The 7,234-nt window shown below is 34.3% G+C and overlaps 1 pseudogene across 1 annotated transcript; it reads left to right on the forward strand.

Moving 5' to 3' along the window:
* Window positions 1-252: 252 nt before the first annotated feature.
* LOC143582832 (SNF1-related protein kinase catalytic subunit alpha KIN10-like) lies at window positions 253-6,774 on the forward strand (annotated as a pseudogene). The gene is made up of 11 exons (XR_013144050.1): window positions 253-392; window positions 3,783-3,937; window positions 4,031-4,215; window positions 4,419-4,605; window positions 4,684-4,809; window positions 4,978-5,173; window positions 5,241-5,324; window positions 5,414-5,456; window positions 5,619-5,744; window positions 6,041-6,279; window positions 6,372-6,774. The product of XR_013144050.1 is annotated as an SNF1-related protein kinase catalytic subunit alpha KIN10-like (transcript).
* The last annotated feature ends 460 nt before the right edge of the window (window positions 6,775-7,234 follow it).

The raw sequence follows: 7,234 nt of genomic DNA on the forward strand, positions 1-7,234 counted from the left end.
GGTAGGCTTGGGTTTCGTAGTAGGTATGGGCATGACTTAGGCTTGGTTAACAAAGGCAAGTCGAGGAAAAGCATTGTGAAAATGATTTGGATATCCACAGTTGAAACAGGCCCTAGATTAGGGAGGAGGATTTTGAGCAAACGATGCAGGTAGGTTTTGGTTAGTTGGAGAAAATCTTGGTGGAGCGGGTTGTCCACGAGAGGCTTCTCGATACACGTTGCTAAGGTGACCATAGTGGTTACACTTTGTTCAATGGTGGCAAGCGGAGTAGGAGGGGTGATGGCATTAGCAAGTGTTACACAAGGGATGCGGGCCGGAATACGGTTTTCGGTTTTAGAGTGCTTGAGATTGAGGCTGCGATGGGTGAGTGACGTCATAATTTCGGTAGTTGGGTTTGTTTTTCTTCTTGGTGTGGTGGGATGATTTGGAGTAGTTTATGGATTGAGGTGGCGGGTCAACTTTGGTGAGGGTTGATGGTTCGGGTGTACTTTTCTCATTGGGTTTCTTTGAGCTTTTGATTGAGAGGGTACCGGTTTTGACATGGTTTTTGGAAAGAGCACTGGCTAAGGTAATTGCATCATGAAGTGTTTGCGGTTTACTACTCATCACCAAGGCTCGGATTTGCATAGGCAAACCACCAACATACTTGTCAATTGCCCATCGAGGGGAGTGACCAAGTGGGGGACCAAGAGACTAAGCTCATGAAAGCGGTCGGAGTAGGTGGAGTTGTCACCACTCTCTTGCTTAAGTTCCCAAAATTCGGATTTGAGTTTTTGGAGTTCATGTTTTGGGCAAAATTTCTTCATCGTGACTTCCTTGAGCTTGGTCCATGAGTAGGTCATAGCTACTTCCACCCCATTGGCGAACATTTCGCCATTCCACCAAGTGCGGGCGGTTCCCTCGAACATGCTTGAGGCATATGTGGTTTTCTTGGGTTCGAGGCATTCACAAATATTAAAAACACTTTTCATCTTTTTGAACCATTGCAACAAGGTAGTGGCATGGTTCTTGCCATGAAACTGAGATGGGTTGGCACCGGTGAAAAATTTCAAGGCGAAAGGTGCGGGGTTAGGTGTGGTTTGAGTAACGATGGGTTGGGTGGCTTGGATTTGAGTTATTAGTCCCGGAATCACAGCCCGATGATTTCTTTAGCGACCATACGACGACCGGAGCTCGGCTTGCGAGTTTGGCGACGAAGTGGAGGCATTTTAAAATAATAAAAGAGAAATGATATAAGTATGAGGGAAATGAGTAAATATGGGGTTTTAATGATTGTGAGTCTTAGAGTTATAAGGATGAGGATGTTAATTTTTTTTCTTTTGTTAGTAAATCAAGTAAGTAAATGAAGTGTTAAATAGTTTAAATCTTTGAAGTTTGAAATAATGTGTTTGGATTTAAAGGCGGGAAAACTTGCATGAACCACCATGACAAGTTGTCCCAACATTAAATCTTAAAAATCATTGTAAAGTGGGGAGTTGAAAATGTGCACGAAATCATCGAGTTTTACACGTTTTGTCCCAAATATCGTAATAATAACAAAAAAAGGTAAATGATGAGGTAATCGGGTTGTTTAAAACATTAGTCCAAGTATCACTGTGGCTCTTATGCTTCCAACAAAAATATAAGGAGGCAACCGGAACGCTTGCATTCGACAACTTAAAGTATTGGCATGTATAACACGGTTCGTTGGCCTAGAAGACGAACACTAAAATTCAACCATCCCAGGTAAGTAAATCACCTTCGATTCTTGGAATATTTTTGTCAAATGATCGTTTCATAGTGTTTCACCCTCTATGATGGCTACAAACCCAATATAAATGCAACCTTTAAGGGATCTTAAATAACGAGATCCAAATTAAGTTTGTGATCCATAAAAAACATAAAAATCTACTTTTTGCCGTAAGGAAAGGATACATTGGAATACTATGAGAGTGTGTGCATGTGTATATTTTGGAGATTAAATGAAATAAATAAGCAAATAAATATACAAGTGTAATGAACAATCAAGTAGGGTAACACGTATAAGAAATACGTATAAGGACCCTAAAGCAAAACTATACTAGGCCGTTACGTTTAACCGCATATCATATAGTCTTTCCTCTGATACCAATCTGTCACACCCCGACCAAGGCGGCGGAACATGCCGGGGTGTAACGTGATTGGACAAATATACAAGACACTATTTGAAGTGACAATATTTAATCAACTCATATATTTCATAAAAATCAATAAACAACACATCTTATTCATACAAAACAAATCGAATACAAGTAAACATATATATATATATTGTTTGTTTTTCTAATATCCTAAAAGTCTTGATATGTTTTTCGTCAAGTTCTCGACTCAACAAAAGTCAATCCTGTAACATTTCTTAAAATAAAGTTTATCAACACAAAGGTTGGTGAGCAATTCATAAATTTGAACATATAATTACATAGTACGAAAAAGCCACAATCTTGTATACGAAACAATAAATAAAAGCATTAACTTGGATAAATAAATATTGCTAAACACATTAGCGACACTTAGTTATAAGGGGATGCCAAATAGTCTATGATTTTATAGTTATCGTTAATAGCATTATGTTAACGACACCTTGCTATAAGGGGTTGCCAAATAGACTAGGATTTATAGTTCCACCAACCAAAAGCGATAAACACGTAGGCAAATAATCATGTAAGCATAGAACACCAAATCGAGCATTTTTTCAAGTAAAGTATACAATAACGTTTGTGGTTTAAGTTTTAAGAATAAAGCATTTAGTTGAACAAGTATGAAATGTCACCCCAAAACGATAGATGGAAAACGGGGTATGAAAGTACTCACATTCAAGTAACAAACTTGATTCCGTAAGAATGACGAGTAACCGGTAGGATGAGGTTTAACGAGCAAAGTCTAGATGAAAAGAAGTCTTGAATTATAATGGTTGTCTAAGAAGTCTTTAAATAAAATAACTGATAATAAATCCAAACCATTTAATGTTTAGGGTTTAAAAAAATGTAAATATTTAATAAATTGTAACAATAGTACTTTAAAATATAAGTTTGCTCGAAACCGGGTTAAATTATCTAGCCCTTGATATTTACTCAACATATGTTAAGTAATAAGGTGGGTAAAAATGAGAGAATGCAAGTCCCTTTGTAATATAGATACTAAAACTCTTAACCATGGAACTTGTAAATATGAAAAATAAACTAAAATGAGAAGTTAGACATGGGTAGTATGTATAAACAAGTTATATATATATATATATATATATATTACGTTATAATACTTATAAGCAACTTTTCATTTCCCTTACTCTCCCTCTTGAAGACGCCGTAAAATTAAATACCAATTAAGGTCTCCGACGTAATACTATGTTCTCCGGCGGATTCAGGGCGTCCATCTCCGGTTCTAATTAATATGCAATCAATTGATTTGAAAGGTTTTTGCCTTCGTCAATTACTACCATCTGCCTTTTTAACATCAATCAGTCTCAACCTTTCATTGTATACAATTCTCCTTCATCTTCTTCGGCACATCTGAATGGGAGAGCCACGACCCTAACTGCTTCAACAATCCTCAATCGTAAGATTTCCTTGTTACAATTTCATGACCTTGAATATTAGATTAGGGCTTTCGGTTTCAGTTAATGAAATTAATTCTATAGTTTATGCTGTTGATGGGCCATGTTTGTGTATCTATGAACCTGAATTAACCAAATAGTGATGGTGATAATAAGCTTCCTTTCATACAATTTCATGTATTAGATAATTCATTTTTTCTTAATTTCGTAGTGTCGATGCATTTTTACATAACTACACGCTCGAGAAAACTCTTGGTCATGGTTCTTTCAGTAAAGTCAAAATTGGTGAAACATACGTCGGCTACAAAGTGGTGGTCAAGATTCTTAACCGAAGAAAACTTAGGAATCCTCAAATGGAGGAAAAAGGTATGATCATGTTTCATAATTTATTAGAATTTTTTTTTCAGTTTCTTGATATTTCATCTAAAAAATCATTCTTTTATATGTGACGTTGTGTAGTGAGACGAGAAATCAAAATTTGTAGATTATTTGTGCACCCTCATATTATTAGACTTTATGAGGTGATAGAGACGCCCCTTGATATATATGCTATTATGGAGTACGTGAAATCCGGAAAACTTTTCAATTATATTGTAGAAAAAGGAAGACTTCATGAAGATGAAGCCCTTAACATTTTTCAGCAGGTAAAAAAATATTCTTATAAATAGAGGTGGTACATTGGGATGAGCCGAGTTGACTTTTTGGTACGGGCCAAATTGACCTGAAACAAAGTTGTCTACTTTTTGAGATAGTTGGTTAATGTGTTAAGTATGGTTTTACAAAATCAATGTTTATGTAGTAATAATAATATTATTATGATGTTTACAACTTTGTTTTTGTCAAATAGATAATATATAGAGTTGAATATTGCCACCGGTATATGGTGGTCCACCGGGATCTTAAGCCAAAGAATATTCTGTTGGATTCACGGGGCAATGTAAAATTTGCTGACTTCAGGTTGAGTAATATTATGAGAGACGAGCATTTTCTTAAAACAAGTTGTGGAAGCCCTAATTATGCCGGTCCAGAGGTTATTCATAAAGATTGATTGAATATTGGTTTAGTACATTATTCATAGTTTCATACTGACTCATACTTGATATGCAGGTTGTTTTCTCGTAAACTTTATACGGGACCCGAGGTAGACGTGTGGAGTTGTGAGGTCCTTTTGTATGCTCTTTTGTGGCACTGTTTCTTTTGATGATCAAACTATTCCCAATTTATTCAAGAAAATTAAGGTATTGTCTTGCATTGTATATTATTTAGAGGCGGAAATTTTGGCCCGTTGACTTTTGAATCGGGTCCAAATGGGTCAAAGAAAAGAGACAAATAGTAAAAAAAGGGAACCCATATTGGCCCAAACCTTGTTTGACCGCCATTTTTTTAATTTCACTTTTTTTTTTCAGGCAGGAATGTATACTCTACCAAGTCATTTGTCACTCGGTTCTCGGGATTTAATTCCAAGAATGCTTGTGGTTGATCATTTTAAGAGAATAACAATCGCCGATCTTTGTCAGCATCACTGGTTCAAAATTCAACTTCCTCGTTAATTAGTGGTCCCTTCCCCAGATGCAACCGAGCATCTAAAAAAGGTAAGTTCGGGTCATAAAGGTTTGTCTTGTTTTTCTTTTATTTTCAAGTCATCTAACTTTATGCTTCTTTTATTGAGAAAATTATTAAAAAAAAGTGATCAACATGGGTTTTGAAAGGAACTGTTGATATGGCCACTTCGAAGCCGAATAAAAGATGACGTGTTTAACTATTTTCTCATTTATTTTGTTATAGTTTTTCATAAAGTTGAAATCTTTACTGGTTTTACATATTGAATTTGTCTTATATCAGGCTACAGTTGCATACTTTGCTGTTTGATAATCAAACTCATGTTGTTAGTGGAACCTTTTGAAGATATAAAAATTTCCAACTTATCAAAAGTCTTGGAAAACTATTGTCTTATAAATACATGGTGTTTATTTTAACAACATTCACATTATTATCTTGCTTAAATTTTGATAGTTTGGGTGAGACATTTGAATATTATTTGGCGTAGGAGGGTAATCTTGCTACTAAGCATCTTGACAATGGCATGGAGCAGGCCCACATGAGCAGGCTTACTCGAGAGAACTATTTTAAAGCCAATTTGCCTGGTGAAAGAAAATGGGAAGTCGGGTTGCAGGTTTGTTCAACACTTTGACTTTGGAGGTTAAACTTGTGGCTTTTCTTATTAAAACTGATAAGGGATCTGTTACAGGTTTAACTCTGACATCATCTCTTGCACAATTGGTATAAATAAGAATAAGTTAATTTTTAATGAAAATTCAAATTATTTTTGTTCATTTCAAAGTCTGAAGATTAGTTCTTTTGACTTTGAAAGTCAAATTTTTATGGCTTGACGGATGACTAAAGGTTTCTTTTTTTATTTACTCATTGATTGATATAGTTAACATAGTTTTTTCCTTTTAATTTATGAAGATTCCGGCGAATCCCCGTGAGATAATGACACGTGTTCTTGAAGTTCTGAGAGATCTAAACGTTTGTTGAAAAAGATCGGTCTTTACAACATTAAGTGTAGATGGGCTGCAAACATCCCTAATTCTGAACCAAACACAGCCCACCATATGTATGATAACCATTACATCAGTTCTGCTATTACAACTAACAACATTCAGTCACAAAATGTTGTTAAATTTGAAATTCAGATAAAATTACAAGTCATTTCAAATCACATAACTAATAACTAAACAGGCCGAAAGTGTCATTTTTATGTAAGTCAACTAACAAACTATTTATCTTGATTCAACAGCTGTACAAGACTCCCGAACACAGTTATTTGTTTGATGTCCAGAGGATTAACGGGCCACAGTTGCTATTTCTGGAGTTCTGTGCTTCTTTGCTACTGAAGTTAGAGACTAGCATCTTCTAGAAGTACATAACTGCTTGTAAATAGTCTGGTGGTTTTATTTCTGGTACTTTTTTTTTGTTGCAAATGATTAATAAATCCTTAATTTCTGCTAATTCTCTTGATTTCTATTATAAATCATTAAATCTTTATGATGAACACTTTTGCTTAGTTAAATACATGGATGATTGATTATGTGTCTATAGTTTTGTCTAGAATACTTTTTATAATTAAGTTTATGTATGTTTATGGTTTAGAATTTAGATCTTTGTGCAAAGATACAATTGGTCTGTGATGTTTTCAAACTAAATATTTTTTTATAAAATATTTGATAGGAAATTTATTATGTGAATGCAAACAAAAAAAGTGTCTTCTAAATTAAATTAACGAATATGGACAAATATCACGTTCATTAGTTATGTTCGTTTATTAAGGTTTGTTTATGTTGATTCATTTATTACTATTACTATTTATTAATTATTAATACCTTATTGGATCATCAAACGGTATTTAGACTTTAATTTGGATATTCTTCTTCACTTTTAAGTTGATGTATATTGTTGAATCATTTGTACTTTTAGATTTAATTTTGGATATTGTTGTTTGATTGTATTTGTGTTCGTTTATAATATCATTGTTAACAAATGGAACAAACAAAGACGAACAATTTTGGTTTCTTAAAAACATAAACAAACAAGAAAATCTGCTTGTTTAAATGTTTGTTTTCTATTCATAAACAAGCCAATTTCTAGGAATACAATAGTAGT

This window comes from Bidens hawaiensis, unplaced genomic scaffold (genome assembly GCF_021521415.1).
Source record: "Bidens hawaiensis isolate Kalapana, Puna unplaced genomic scaffold, B.hawaiensis_p1.1 tig00032028_1, whole genome shotgun sequence".
Classification (NCBI taxonomy): Eukaryota; Viridiplantae; Streptophyta; class Magnoliopsida; order Asterales; family Asteraceae; genus Bidens; species Bidens hawaiensis.